This window comes from Malaclemys terrapin, chromosome 15, assembly GCF_027887155.1.
Source record: "Malaclemys terrapin pileata isolate rMalTer1 chromosome 15, rMalTer1.hap1, whole genome shotgun sequence".
Classification (NCBI taxonomy): Eukaryota; Metazoa; Chordata; order Testudines; family Emydidae; genus Malaclemys; species Malaclemys terrapin.
Genome location: NC_071519.1, coordinates 10,532,378 through 10,546,524, shown reverse-complemented (window position 1 = coordinate 10,546,524; position 14,147 = coordinate 10,532,378). Strand labels below are relative to the sequence as shown.

The following is a 14,147-nucleotide window of genomic DNA, read 5'->3' as shown; positions in this document are numbered from 1 at the left end:
GTGGGACATTTGTCTCAAGGAAGATTGGATGACTTTTACCCCAGCCCATTTTAAAGCAGTAAAATCCCGAGGGCGGCTCCCCAGGGGCTCAAAGGCGCAGGACACTCTGCTTAGGAGGGATTTGACAATCCCAATCTCTGCTGGGAACACACACAGCCAGACACTCCTCATCAAAGGAGTGCTAAAACACATGTCCCAGAAAGTAAAGACTCCAGCCAGAGAAGAGATGTAGCCTATAGGACTAACCTGCTTGTTTGTAGATAGATAGATAGATAGATAGATAGATGGGGTGTCTGTGGATGGATAGATCGATAGATAGATGGGGTGTCTGTGGATGGATAGATAGATAGATGGGGTGTCTGTGGATGGATAGATAGATAGATAGATAGATGGGGTGTCTGTGGATGGATAGATAGATAGATAATATATATCTCTATATAGATATATGGATATATCTATATATTTTCTTATAGTTTAAGTGTTTGGTTTATCGTAATAGGTTTATAGATGTATATTAAGGTAAGTTTGGCTGCAATGCAGGAGACCAACAGGCCAGATCCTGCATATTGAGCTAAGGCAAAGTTAGCATATCTATATCCTGCGCCCTTTTACCCAGAAAAGCAAAGTTGACCTTTTATCTTGTTTTTCCTATCCCCAAATAAAGTGCCTACACCTGAGGCTAAGCCCTTTACTTAGACCAGTAGACAATGGAGAATGGCATGGGGGGGGGTTTCCAGTGTTGTACCCACAGACTTAACAAGTACACCACAAGAGACTGATGTGCGTACATACCTGTCATCAATACGCCTATGGGGTAAGTGACCCTAACATTTCTGTGGGTGAGGAATGAAATTTGGGCATAAGAGGAAGGATTTCCGGCATTTGCCCTACCAAAGAGGGGACCCACCTCAATAGAGTATCTCCAGTTCTCACTTTGCTCCATTCTTACTTACTCCATTTCTATTCTTACTTATTCTCTATCTATTCTATCTATCTACAATGGCTACTACTACTTAGTAGGCCATACTTGTTCTTCTTAGGCCTGGTCCACAGTAACCCCCCATTTCGAACTAAGGTACTAAGTTAATAACGTAGCTGAATTTGAAGTACCTTAGTTCGAACTTACTGCGGGTCCAGACGCGGCAGGCAGGCTCCCCCGTAGATGCCGCATACTCCTCTCGTCGAGCTGGAGTACTGGCGTCGACGGTGAGCACTTCCGGGATCGATCCGGGATCGATCCGGGATCGATTTATCGCGTCTAGACAAGACGCGATAAATCGATCCCAGAAGATTGATTGCTTACTGCCGGACCCGGAGGTAAGTGTAGACCTACCCTTAAACTTTAAGTTTCAAGGGAACTAGGCTAAGCTTGTAAAAAGCAACAAAGCGTCCTGTGGCACCTTATAGACTAACAGACGTGTTGGAGCATAAGCTTTCGTGGGTGAATACCCACTTCATCAGACGCATGCAGGCTAAGCTTGGTTTCCCTAAGTTTTATTCTTAGTTTGTTTATTAGGTTTTGATTTTAAGTTTAAGTTAGTCAAGTAAACCCTAAGTTCACTTTAATAGCTCGTAGCATTAGTTTCTTCTAAGCACTGCATCCCTCACTCAAGAATTGAAAAACCTGAACTGCAAGGCTGGTCCTGTGTCTCTTACCACCAGGTTATCAAGGAAGGATGTGAGTATATTAACCAAAGCTTTGCTGCATATAATATTCTATTAGCACATGTATCTTTTGAATAGCAGTAATGCAATTGTAACTTTGGAACTCTGGTTATTTTACCATTTACTTACTATTTCATTAATTTTAATAAAAAGTCTTTAAGGCTACATCTCTCTCAGTGTGAGCTTCCTGTCACACCCCCGAGGGTCCTTTGTAAATTCTGTGGAGCCTGATTCAGGACAAGAACTTTTATCTTCTGATGAAACAGATTGGCGAGCCTAAAACCCATACTATTCATATTAATGATTAATTATTATCAATATTGTTACTTAAATTAAATCAAAATAAAATTAAAATTAAATTCCTATATTATCCAAATTAATATTATCAGTACACCCTAAATCAGGCTACAACAGTCACCTTGGACCTGTTTTTTCATCACAGAGAGAAACCCAGAGAGTTGTACAAGAGCCGGGATCAGCGCGCATGCATTGGTGGGGTTCAGGGCAGTAAGGAATAGGAGGGACGGGGGGGGGTGTCACTAAATGTCATATCTCAGGGCTTGTCTACAATTGAGAAACTGTAGCTGCACTTCTGTGGCGCTTCAGCGTAGCCACTCAATCCAGCAATGCGAAGGGTTCTCCTTCGGCTCGGTGGACAGAAGCCTTATTTCCTGTTTAAACATTATCTATTCTAACAACTATAAAAGCCACATATTTATTTGAATTGTCTTGACATTTTCTGTTTTTTATGGGCATTCAATGAAGGGCGACTGGTCCAAATATTGGGTGATTTGATCAAGAGATTCCTGAGATACAAGCAGGGCCGGCTCTAGATTTTTTGCTGCCCCAAGCAAAAACATTTTGGCTGTCCCCCTCCCCACCCCCCCGCCAGCCCTGGGCTCTCTCTCCCCACCCCAACTGCACCCTCCTGCTGCCCCAGCCCTGGGTCACTGGTAACTCACTCCCAGGGCGGGTCATTCAGCGGGAATTTTAGATGTGCACAGAACACAGACAGGATTGGTTCTCATATGGTTACAGAACTGCAGTGAAGTGGAACAATTTTCAGCTCGTGTGATTGGAGGATATCTGGATGCATATTATAAGCCTGTCCTCCATAAATGAGGAAAAGTTGAGGTGCCTTTATTATTCTTTTGTTCCATTCTTTGTTTCTATGGGGAATTTGCCAATTTGTCTTCCTTTTAAACAAATAAAACTAAAACTAAAGAAAAACAGCAATGGCTGTTGAAAATAGCAATTCCAATCCTAATAACCACTGGGAAGCATTTCTTGCTCAATTTATTCTACTTTTTCTACAGCAAGTTACAGTGGATCAGTATATTTGATTTGGGGGAAATGAAGTAACAGCTGCCCGAACTGAGCTTGAGCACTCCTGAATTTTGAGGGTGTTCAAATCTGGAAGGCAGGTGCTGGATTCCCTTTCTGAATATTAGCTAAATCTGGAAAAGAAAAGTCAATTTCTGCTTCCATGGCTCAGAAGTGTAAATCCTCCTACGTGCCTGGTACTGTATCTAAAGCTGCCCAGTCTAGTAGAGCCTCCCCCCCCTTACTTTTCATTTTAAATTCTAGTGGGATCCACGTACCTCCCTTGCTAGGCTTCAGAGAGGTGCACTGTCCATTTAGTCAATTCTTTCTTTGGGGGACAGCCCAGGGCTGGGGCAGCAGGAGGTGCAGGTGGGGGCCAGAGCTGGGGCAGCAGGGGGTGCGGGTGTGTGGGGGGGAGAAGAGCCCAGGGCTGGGCGGCAGGAGATGCGGGTTGGGGGAGAGCCCAGGGCTGGGGCAGCAGAGGGGTGCAGGTAGGGACCAGAACTGGGGCAGCAGGGGGTGTGGGCACGGGAGAGTCCAGGGCTGGGGCAACACGGGGGTGTGAGGGGAGCCCAGGGCTAGGGTGGGGGTGGCAAAAAACCTATAGCTGGCTTTGTCCCTACCATTCACAGCAAGCTGCAGCATGAGGTTTCAGTTCCACACTTCTTCCCCCTCCCTTTCCTGTTAATTGCGGCCGAGGGAATGCTGGGAAATGTAGTTCTTTCCCTGCTCCAGGGCTGGCTCTACAGGCAGGGAGCTAACCAAGGAACTACAGCTCCCAGGGCCCCCTGTTGGTTCTCAGCTCCCATGCTGGATTCTTGCACCCCTGCAAATTTGCCACCCCAAGCAACTGCTTGCTTTGCTGGTGCCTAGAGCTGGCCCTGGATACAACCTTGCCACCAGAGGCAGCTTTTTACATAAGAACGGCCATACTGGGTTAGACCAATGGTCCATCTAGCCAGGATCCTGTCTTCTGACAGTGGCCAATGCGAGGTGCCCCAGAGGGAATGAACAGAACAGGGAATCATCAAGTGATCCATCCCCTATCGTCCATTCCCAGCTTCTGGAAAACAGAGGTTAGGGCCACCATCCCTGCCCATCCTGGCTAATAGGCATTGATGAACCTATCCTCCATGAATTTACATAGTTCATTTTTGAGCCCTGTTATAGTCTTGGCCTTCACAACATCTTCTGGTAAAGAGTTCCACAGGTTGACTGAAGAAATACTTCCCTTTGTTTGTTTGTTTTAAACCTGCTGCCTATTAATTTCATTTGGTGACCCATAGTTCTTGTGTTATGAGAAATAGTAAATACCACTTCCTTATTTACTTTCTCCACACCAGTCATGAATTTATAGACCTCTAGCATATCCCCCTTAGTCATCTCTTTTCCAAGCTGAAAAGTCCCAGTCTTATTAATCTCTCCTCATATGGAAGCCATTCTATACCCCAATCATTTTTGTTCACCTTTTTTGAACTTTTCCAATTCCAATATATCTTTTTTTGAGATGGGGCGACCACATCTGCACACAATATTCAAGCTGTGGGCGTATCATGCATTTATATAGAGACAATATATTTTCTGTCTTATTATCTATCCCTTTCCTAATGATTCCCAACATTCTGTTCACTTTTTTGACTGCCGCTGTACATTGAGTGGATGTTTTCAGAGAACTATCCACAATGACTCCATGATCTCTTTCTTGAGTAATAACAGCTAATTTAGACCCCATCATTTTATATGTAGAGTTGGGATTATGTTTTCCAGTGTACATTACTTTGCATTTATCAACACTGAATTTCATCTGCCATTTTTTTTGCCCAGTCACCAAGTTTTGTGAGATCCTTTTGTAGCTCTTCACAGTCTGCCTGGGACTTAACTATCTTGACTAATTTTGTATCATCTGCAAATTTTGCCACCTCACTGTTTACCTCTTTTTCCAGATCATTTATGAACATGTTGAACACAACTGTACAGACCCCTGGGGGACACCACTATTTACCTCTCTCCAGTCTGAAAACTGATCAGTTATTCCTACCCTTTGTTTCCTATCTTTTACCCAGTTACCAATCCATGAGAGGACCTTCCCTCTTATCCCATGACAGCTTACTTTTCTTAAGAGCCTTTGGTGAGGGACCTTGTCAAAGGCTTTCTGAAAATCTAAGTACATTATGTCCACTGGATCCCCCTTGTCCACGTGCTTGTTGACCCCCTCAAAGAATTCTAGTAGATTGGTGTTGTTGTGTATTTGGTTGTCGTGGTAATAGAATCTTGTGTTGCTATGGCAACTGAGTTAGATTATTGGGGATAACCAAGCCTGTTTGGCTGGCTGTTGGTTATTTCTGTGTGTAGCAATAAATGGCTGCTCCAAGGTTTACAGCTCTCTGTGTCTCCAGTGATTTCTTCCTAAAACTGTTGCCCCCAAGGATATAACAACGTGGCGATGAGTATGGGATATCTGTGCTGGCCCAGCAACAGAAGGAAGTAGAAGTTAAGGTCCAAAAACAAACAAACAAACCTTGTTTGCTGCTGGAAGGGGGTGAGAACTGGCTTGTTTGCTCTGACTGTGCAAACTGAAACTAAAATTATGACCACACTTACAGGGCCACTGGAACCTTTCGAGGAGACTATAATGCAAAGGCATGTATATACTGAGTGTTTTGAGCTTTTTGTTATTGCAAATGACATTACAGAAGAGAAGAAGGTGCCAATATTCTTAAGTGTTGTAGGGGCTAAGACCTACTCCCGGCTACGCAGCTTACTACACCCTGTTAAGCCAGACACTAAATCTTACAGTGACATTGTGGAAATCCTGGGGTCCCATTTTTCTCCAAAACCACTGGTAATTGCTGAAAGATATAGAACAGGAGTACTTGTGGCACCTTAGAGACTAACAAATTTCTTAGAGCATTCATTCCCTCTGGGGCTACAGCCCACTTCTTCGGATGCATAGAATGGAACATATATTGAGGAGATATATATACACATACAGAGAGCATGAACAGGTGGGAGTTGTCTTACCAACTCTGAGAGGCCAATTCAGTAAGAGAAAAAAACTTTTGAAGTGATAATCAAGATAGCCCAGTACAGACAGGTTGATAAGAAGTGTGAGAGTACTTACAAGGGGAGATAGAGTCAATGTTTGTAATGGCTCAGCCATTCCCAGTCCTTATTCAAGCCTAAATTGATTGTATCTAGTTTGCATATCAATTCCAGCTCAGCAGTCTCTCGTTGGAGTCTGTTTTTGAAGTTTTTCTGTTGTAAAATAGCCACCCGCAGGTCTGCCATTGAATGACCAGACAGGTTGAAGTGTTCTCCCACTGGTTTTTGAGTATTATGATTCCTGATGTCAGATTTGTGTCCATTAATTCTTTTGCGTAGAGACTGTCCGGTTTGGCCAATGTACATGGCAGAGGGGCATTGCTGGCACATGATGGCATATATCACATTGGTAGATGTGCAGGTGAACGAGCCCCTCATGGTATGGCTGATGTGATTAGGTCCTATGATGATGTCACTTGAATAGATATGTGGACAGAGTTGGCGTCGGGCTTTGTTGCAAGGATAGGTTCCTGGGTCAGTGTTTTTGTTCAGTGCTCAGGGATGGCTCCAGGCACCAGCTTGGCAAGCAGGTGCTTGGGGCGGCCACTCTGGAGAGGGGCAGCAGGTCCAGCTATTCGGTGGACGGTCCCTCACTCCCGCTTGGAGCGAAGGACCTTCCGCCGAATTGCCGCCGCAGATCGCGGCTTTTTTTTTTTTTTTTTTTGGCTGCTTGGAGCGGCCAAAACCCTGGAGCTGGCCCTGTCAGTGATGTGTGGTTGCTGGTGAGTATTTGCTTCAGGTTGGGGGGTTGTCTGTAAGCAAGGACAGGTCTGTCTCCCAAGATCTGTGAGAGTGAGGGATCATAGATTCATAGATTCTAGGACTGGAAGGGACCTCGAGAGATCATCGAGTCCAGTCCCCTGCCCGCATGGCAGGACCAAATACTGTCTAGACCATCCCTGATAGACATTTATCTAACCTACTTTTAAAAATCTCCAGAGATGGAGATTCCACAACCTCCCTAGGCAATTTATTTCAGTGTTTAACCACCTTGACAGTTAGGAACTTTTTCCTAATGTCCAACCTAGACCTCCCTTGCTGCAGTTTAAGCCCATTGCTTCTTGTTCTATCCTCAGAGGCTAAGGTGAACAAGTTTTCTCCCTCCTCCTTACGACACCCTTTTAGATACCTGAAAACTGCTATCATGTCCCCTCTCAGTCTTCTCTTTTCCAAACTAAACAAACCCAATTCTTTCAGCCTTCCTTCATAGGTCATGTTCTCTAGACCTTTAATCATTCTTGTTGCTCTTCTCTGGACCCTCTCCAATTTCTCCACATCTTTCTTGAAATGTGTCAGAACTGGACACAATACTCCAGCTGAGGTCTAACCAGAGCAGAGTAGAGCGGAAGAATGACTTCTCATGTCTTGCTCACAACACACCTGTTAATACATCCCAGAATCATGTTTGCTTTTTTTGCAACAGCAGCACACTGTTGACTCATATTTAGCTTGTGCTCCACTATAACCCCTAGATCCCTTTCTGCCGTACTCTTTCCTAGACAGTCTCTTCCCATTCTGTATGTGTGAAACTGATTTTTTCTTCCTAAAAGGAGCACTTTGCATTTGTCTTTGTTAAACTTCATCCTGTTTAACTCAGACCATTTCTCCAATTTGTCCAGATCATTTTGAATTATGACCCTGTCCTCCAAAGCAGTTGCAATCCCTCCCAGTTTGGTATCATCTGCAAAGTTTGGAAAATCATCTTTCAGGATAGGTTGTAGATCTTTGATGATGCGCTGGAGAGGTTTTAGTTGGGGGCTGAAGGTGATAGCTAGTGGTGTTCTGTTATTTTCTTTGTTGGACCTGTCTTGTAGGAGGTGACTTCTGGGTACTCGTCTGGCTCTGTCAATCTGTTTTTTCACTTCAGTAGGTGGGTATTGTAGTTTTAAGAATGCTTGATAGAGATATTGTAGGTGCTTGTCTCTGTCTGAGGGATTGGAGCAAATGCAGTTGTATCTTAGAGCTTGGCTGTAGACAATGGATCGTGTGGTGTGTCCTGGATGGAAGCTGGTGGCATGTAGGTAAGTATAGCGGTCAGTAGGTTTCCGGTATAGGGTGGTATTTAGGTGACCATCGCTTATTAGCACATTAGTGTCCAGGAAATGGACCGCTTGTGTGGATTGATCTAGGCTGAGGTTGATGGTGGGATGGAAATTATTGAAATCATGGTGGAATTCTTCAAGAGCTTCTTTTCCATGGGTCCAGATGATGAAGATGTCATCAATGTAGTGCAAGTAGAGTAGGGGAGTTAGGGGACGAGAGCTAAGGAAGTGTTGTTCTAAGTCAGCCATGAAAATGTTGGCATACTGTGGGGCCACGCGGGTACCCATAGCAGTGCCGCTGATTTGAAGGTATATATTGTCCCCAAATGTGAAATAGTTGTGAGTGAGGACAAAGTCATAAAGTTCAGCCACCAGGTTAGCTGTGACATTATTGGGGATACTGTTCCTGATAGCTTGTAGTCCATTTTTGTGTAGAGGGCTTCTACATCCATAGTGGCCAGGATGGTGTTTTCTGGGAGATCACCGATGGATTGTAGATTCCTCAGGAAGTCAGTGGTGTCTCTAAGATAGCCGGGAGTGCTGGTAGCGTAGGCTTGAATAAGGACTGAGAATGGCTGAGCCATTACAAACATTGAATCTATCTCCCCTTGTAAGTATTCTCACACTTCTTATCAAACTGTCTGTACTGGGCTAGCTTGATTATCACTTCAAAAGTTTTTTTCTCTTACTTAATTGGCCTCTCAGAGTTGGTAAGACAACTCCCACCTGTTCATGCTCTCTGTATGTGTATATATATCTCCTTATGCTCCTTATGCTTATGCTCTAATAAATTTGTTAGTCTCTAAGGTGCCACAAGTACTCCTGTTCTTTTTGCGGATACAGACTAACACAGCAGCTACTCTGAAACCTGAAAGATATAGGTTCCACAAAAGAGACCAGAAAGAAGATGAAACAGTTGTACAATTTGTAGCAACTTTGAGAAAGCTTGCAGAGCACTGTGAATTTAAGGAGATCTTAAATGATGCCCTACGTGACAGGTTAGTGTGTGGCCTGCACAGTGAAGCTATACGGAAGCGCCTATTGACAGTAGGGTGACCAGATGTCCCGATTTTATAGGGACAGTCCCGATTTTTGGGTCTTTTTCTTACATAGGCTCCTATTACCCCCCACCCCCGTCCCGATTTTTCACACTTGCTGTCTGGTCACCCTAACTGACAGAGGCTCAGCTTACCTTACAGAAGGCTGTTGATATTGCTGTCTCCATGGAACTGGCTACAAAGGAGGTGCAATACATCGGTGCATCCCCTAGGGTGCATAAGGTGTCACAAGAACCTACCCACAAAACTGTGGGGAGTCAGGAATGTTACCGCTGTGGTAAGCCGGGTCACCAGGCGTCAGAATGCTGGTGTAAGGACCTGGTGTGTCGAGAGTGTGGCAAAAAGGGACATATCGAGTGTGCCTGTAAACAAAAGAAAAAGAGGCCTGTGGTCTGGCCGACCAAAAGGGGAACCCTGCATACCCTAGAGCAGACCCAGGATGACCAAGGAGATACCTCCTCACAAGAAGAAGAGCCACTGCACGTTTTGTCTTTGGCAGTGGGCTCACATGAATACTGGGTAACCCCGTTGTTGGACGGCAAACCTATACGCATGGAACTGGACACCGGTGCAGCCGTCTCGCTGGTCTCTGAGACTGTGTATATAGAAAAGCTACAGCATCTTCCGCTTAAAGCAACAAAAACTGTTCTGAAGACATATACAGGAGAAGCTGTGCCCATGTTGGGCACTATTGATGTTAAGGTGGAGCTCAATGGACAGGCTGCTAAATTGCCACTGTTTGTGGTGAGAGGTAATTACCCATCCTTAATGGGTAGGTCTTGGCTTAGGAAGATTCAGCTGAATTGGGCAGAGTGCACCGAGTGACTAAAGAAGTAACCGGTCTGACCACAGGACTAAGGAGACATGCTGCTGTTTTTGGAGAGGATCTGGGAAGTATGAAGGGAATCACTGTGACATTGAACATTAAACCTGACAGTCAACCGAAATATCTGAAAGCCAGAACCGTGCCATATGCTGTCAGGCCAAAAGTTGAAGCGGACCTGGAGCGCCTGGTCACAAATGGAGTCCTAATATCAGTTACCCATAGCCCATAGGCAACTCCTATTGTTCCAATAGTGAAGAAAGATGGCTCCCTCCGGATTTGCCGTGATTTTAAAGTCACTGTCAACCCAGTGTTATGTGCAGAGCAATACCCGCTTCCCAGCATTGATGACCTCTTTGCAGGCCTGGCTGGGGGACAAAAGTTCAGTAAGATTGATCTGAGTCAAGTGTATTTACAGATGCACATTGACGAAAAGTCCCAAGAGCTGTTGACTATTGTGATGCATAAGGGGCTTTATCGATACTGTCACCTACCCTTTGGAATAACATCTGCTCCTGCCCTGTTCCAGAGGGCTATGGACCAGATCTTGTGTGGCTTGCCAGGAGTCCAGTGCTATCTGGATGACATCCTGGTCACTGGAAGAAATGAGGAGGATCACCTAAAGAATTTAGAGGCTACCCTACAAAGACTGGAAGAGTATGGACTGCGAGTCCGCAAAGACAAGTGTGAATTCTTCCAGCCCTCTGTTGAATATTTGGGACACATTATTGATGCTACAGGTCTTCATAAGGCCCCTGCCAAAGTTCAGGCTATTGTCGAGGCTCCCCCTTCTCGAAATGTTAGCCAGCTGTGCTCGTTTCTAGGACTATTGAACTATTATGGAAAGTTCATCTCACAGTTAGCCACGCTGCTAAAACCACTTCACAAACTCCTTGGGCAGAACAAGGCCTGGAAGTGGACTGAAGCCTGTGATGTTGCATTTAACAAAGCTAAGGATTCATTGCTAAATTCTGAAGTTCTGACACACTTTGATCCATCCTTACCCCTACAGCTGGCCTGCAATGCGTCCCCTTATGGAGTGGGAGCAGTCGTGTCACACATTATGCCTTCGGGAGAAGAGAGACCTATTGCTTTTGCTTCACGCACTCTAAGCAAAGCAGAAACTAACTATGCCCAAATCGAACGTGAGGCACTGGGAATCATTTTCGGAATTTGGAAGTTTCATCAGTACTTGTTCAGAGGGAAGTTTACTCTTCTCACAGACCATTGACCCCTGACTTCAATTTTTGGACCCCACACAGGCATTCCTCCATTAGCCGCTAGTTGTATGCAACGGAGGGCATTGTTGCTTTCCGCGCACACATAAGAAATCAAATATCGGAAATCCACTCTGCACGGCAATGCGGATGGTCTCTCAAGGCTGCCTTTGCCAGTCAAGCGTCGAGATATTGCCCAGAAGGAAATCTTTTACTTTGAACAGGTAGAGAATACACCCATCACCGCTATTCAGGTAAAGAAGGCAACTCGAGTTGACCCAGTATTGTCCCAGGTTATGGACCTGGTAATGTATGGAACATCTCGACGAACCTCTCTGGTCTCACCCAACCTCGTTACCTACATGTCCAGGAGGACGGAGTTATCAATCCAATCTGGTTGTTCGTTGTGGGGGAGACGTGTCATTATGCCACCACCACTGAGATCACAGATGTTAGAACAGCTCCATTCCGGTCACTGTGGAATAGTGCGCATGAAGGAAATTGCACAAAGTTTTTTTGGTGGCCTGGATTGGACATGCTATTGAAGAGAAGGCAAGAGCTTGTATGTCATGTCAGGGTGTGAGGAATGCACCCCAGTGGGCACCCCTACATCCATGGGACTGGCCTGAAAACCTGTGGCAACGTATTCACGTTGACTTCGCTGGCCCCCTTGAAGGAACCATGTTCTTGGTGGTGGTAGATGCCCATTCTAAATGGCCAGAAGTCTCTATAATGCAGTCCACTACTGCAGAGAGTACTATCCAAAAACTACGAGAACTCTTTAGTCGTTTCAGTCTGCCAGAACAACTTGTGAGTAACAACAGACCGCAGTTCGTCTCTCAGGAGTTTCAAAAGTTTATGAAGGCAAATGGGATACACCACATCACTTCAGCACCAGATCATCCATCCACCAATGGATTAGCTGAAAGATCTGTGCAGACAATGAAACAAGCTTTGAAATTGGCAAGGGGACAATTATCCATTCAAAAGCGTCTGGACACCTTCTTACTATCCTACAGAAACACACCTCATGCTACGACCAAGGCATCCCCGGCCTTTCTAATGATGGGACGATAGCTGCGCACTTGCTTTGATCTGCTGAAACCTTCTGAACCCCAACAAATTGTGCAACGTCAGCAGCAAGATCAAGTCATCAGGCATGCACCCAGAGCAAAAGACCAAACCTTTAGCCCGGGACAGCCGGTTTTGGCTCGGAATTATACTTCTGGAGCTAAATGGGTCCCTGCCACTGTCATCGCTCAAACGGGACCTGTTTCCTACACAGTCCGGACTGCAGAGGATCTCACCTGGCGGCGACATGTAGATCAGCTGCTGCCAAGTCATACCAGTCCTCAGGACACATCTTCAGTTGAGTTGCCTGACTTCACCACCTCCGGTGAGACACTGAATCGAGAGTCAACTGTTCCTGACTTTTCCCCTCCATTACTGCTGGTGGCAGAGATACCCCTCTGCCCGGCACGAGCTGATACCACATCCTCACCCATTCTCCCTACGAACCCTGAGCCCATTGTCAGGCCCGTGCCCAAGACACTTTCGGGTGCAACAACACCAGAAGTCCGCCGTAATCCACCTAGAGACAGAGGGCCTCCTCGTCGGCTGGATCTTTAGCTAGGGCGAACCCATGGTTACGGGGCAAAATAATCCCCAGGGTTTAGCCAGGAATGGAGGCATTCTACCCTCCTTGTCTAGTTAGTGTTTGTTTTATTTTGGGGACATTCTTATTAAGGGGGGAGGAATATGTTGTGTATTTGGTTGTCGTGGTAATAGAATCTTGTGTTGCTATGGCAACTGAGTTAGATTATTAGGGGATAGTCCAGCCTGTTTGGCTGGCTGTTGGTTAGTTCTGTGTGTAGCAATAAATGGCTACTCCAAGGTTTACAGCTCTCTGTGTCTCCAGTGATTTCTTCCTAAAACTGTTGCCACCAAGGATATAACAGGTGAGGCATGATTTCCCTTTACAAAAACCATATTGACTCTTCCTCAACACATTATGTTCATTTATGTGTCTGACAATTTTGTTCTTTACTATAGTTTCAACCAGTTTGCCTAGTATTGAAGTCAGGCTTACAGGCCTGTAATTGCTGGGATCATCTCTGGAGCCCTTTTTAAAAATTGGTGTCACATTAGTTATCCTCCAGTCATCGTGATGTAAATGATAGGTTACAGACTACAGTTAGTAGTTCTACAATTTCACATTTGAGTTCCTTCAGAACTCTTGGGTGAATGCCATCTGGTCCTGGTGACTTATTACTGTTTAGTTTATCAATTTTTTCCAAAACCTCCTCTAATGACACCTCAATCTGGGACAGTTCCTCAGATCTGTCACCTAAACAGAATATCTCAGGTTTGGGAATCCCCCTCACATCCTCAGCTGTGAAGACTGATGCAAAGAATTCATTTAGTTTCTCCGCAATGGCCATATCGTCCTGGAGTGCTTCTTTAGCATCTCAATCGTCCAGTGCCCCAACTGGTTGTTTAGCAGGCTTCATGCTTCTGATGTACTTTAAAAAAAATCGTTATTACTTTTTGAGTCTTTGGCTAGCTGTTCCTCAAATTCTTTTTTTGGCCTTCCTAATTATATTTTTACACTTCGTTTGCCAGAGTTTATGCTCCTTTCTATTTTCCTCACTAGGATTTAACTTCCATTTTTTAAAGGATGCCTTTTTGCCTCTCACTGCTTCTTTTACTTTGTTGTTTAGCCACGGTGGGTCTTTTTTGGTTCTCTTACTACGTTTTTGAATTTGGGGTGTACATTTAAGTTGAGCCTCTATTATGGTGTCTTTAAAAAGTTTCCATGCAGTTTGCAGGGATTTCACTTTTTGCGCTGTACCCTTTAATTTCTGTTTAACTAACTTCCTCAGTTTTATGTAGTTCCCCTTTCTGAAATTAAATGCTA

The 14,147-nt window shown here is 44.9% G+C and overlaps 1 protein-coding gene across 2 annotated transcripts in view; it reads right to left on the bottom strand.

The window, feature by feature from the left end:
- Nucleotides 1-14,147, bottom strand: part of LOC128822971 (zinc finger protein OZF-like) — a 130,837-nt gene that overhangs the window by 104,902 nt on the left and 11,788 nt on the right. The window lies entirely within an intron of this gene.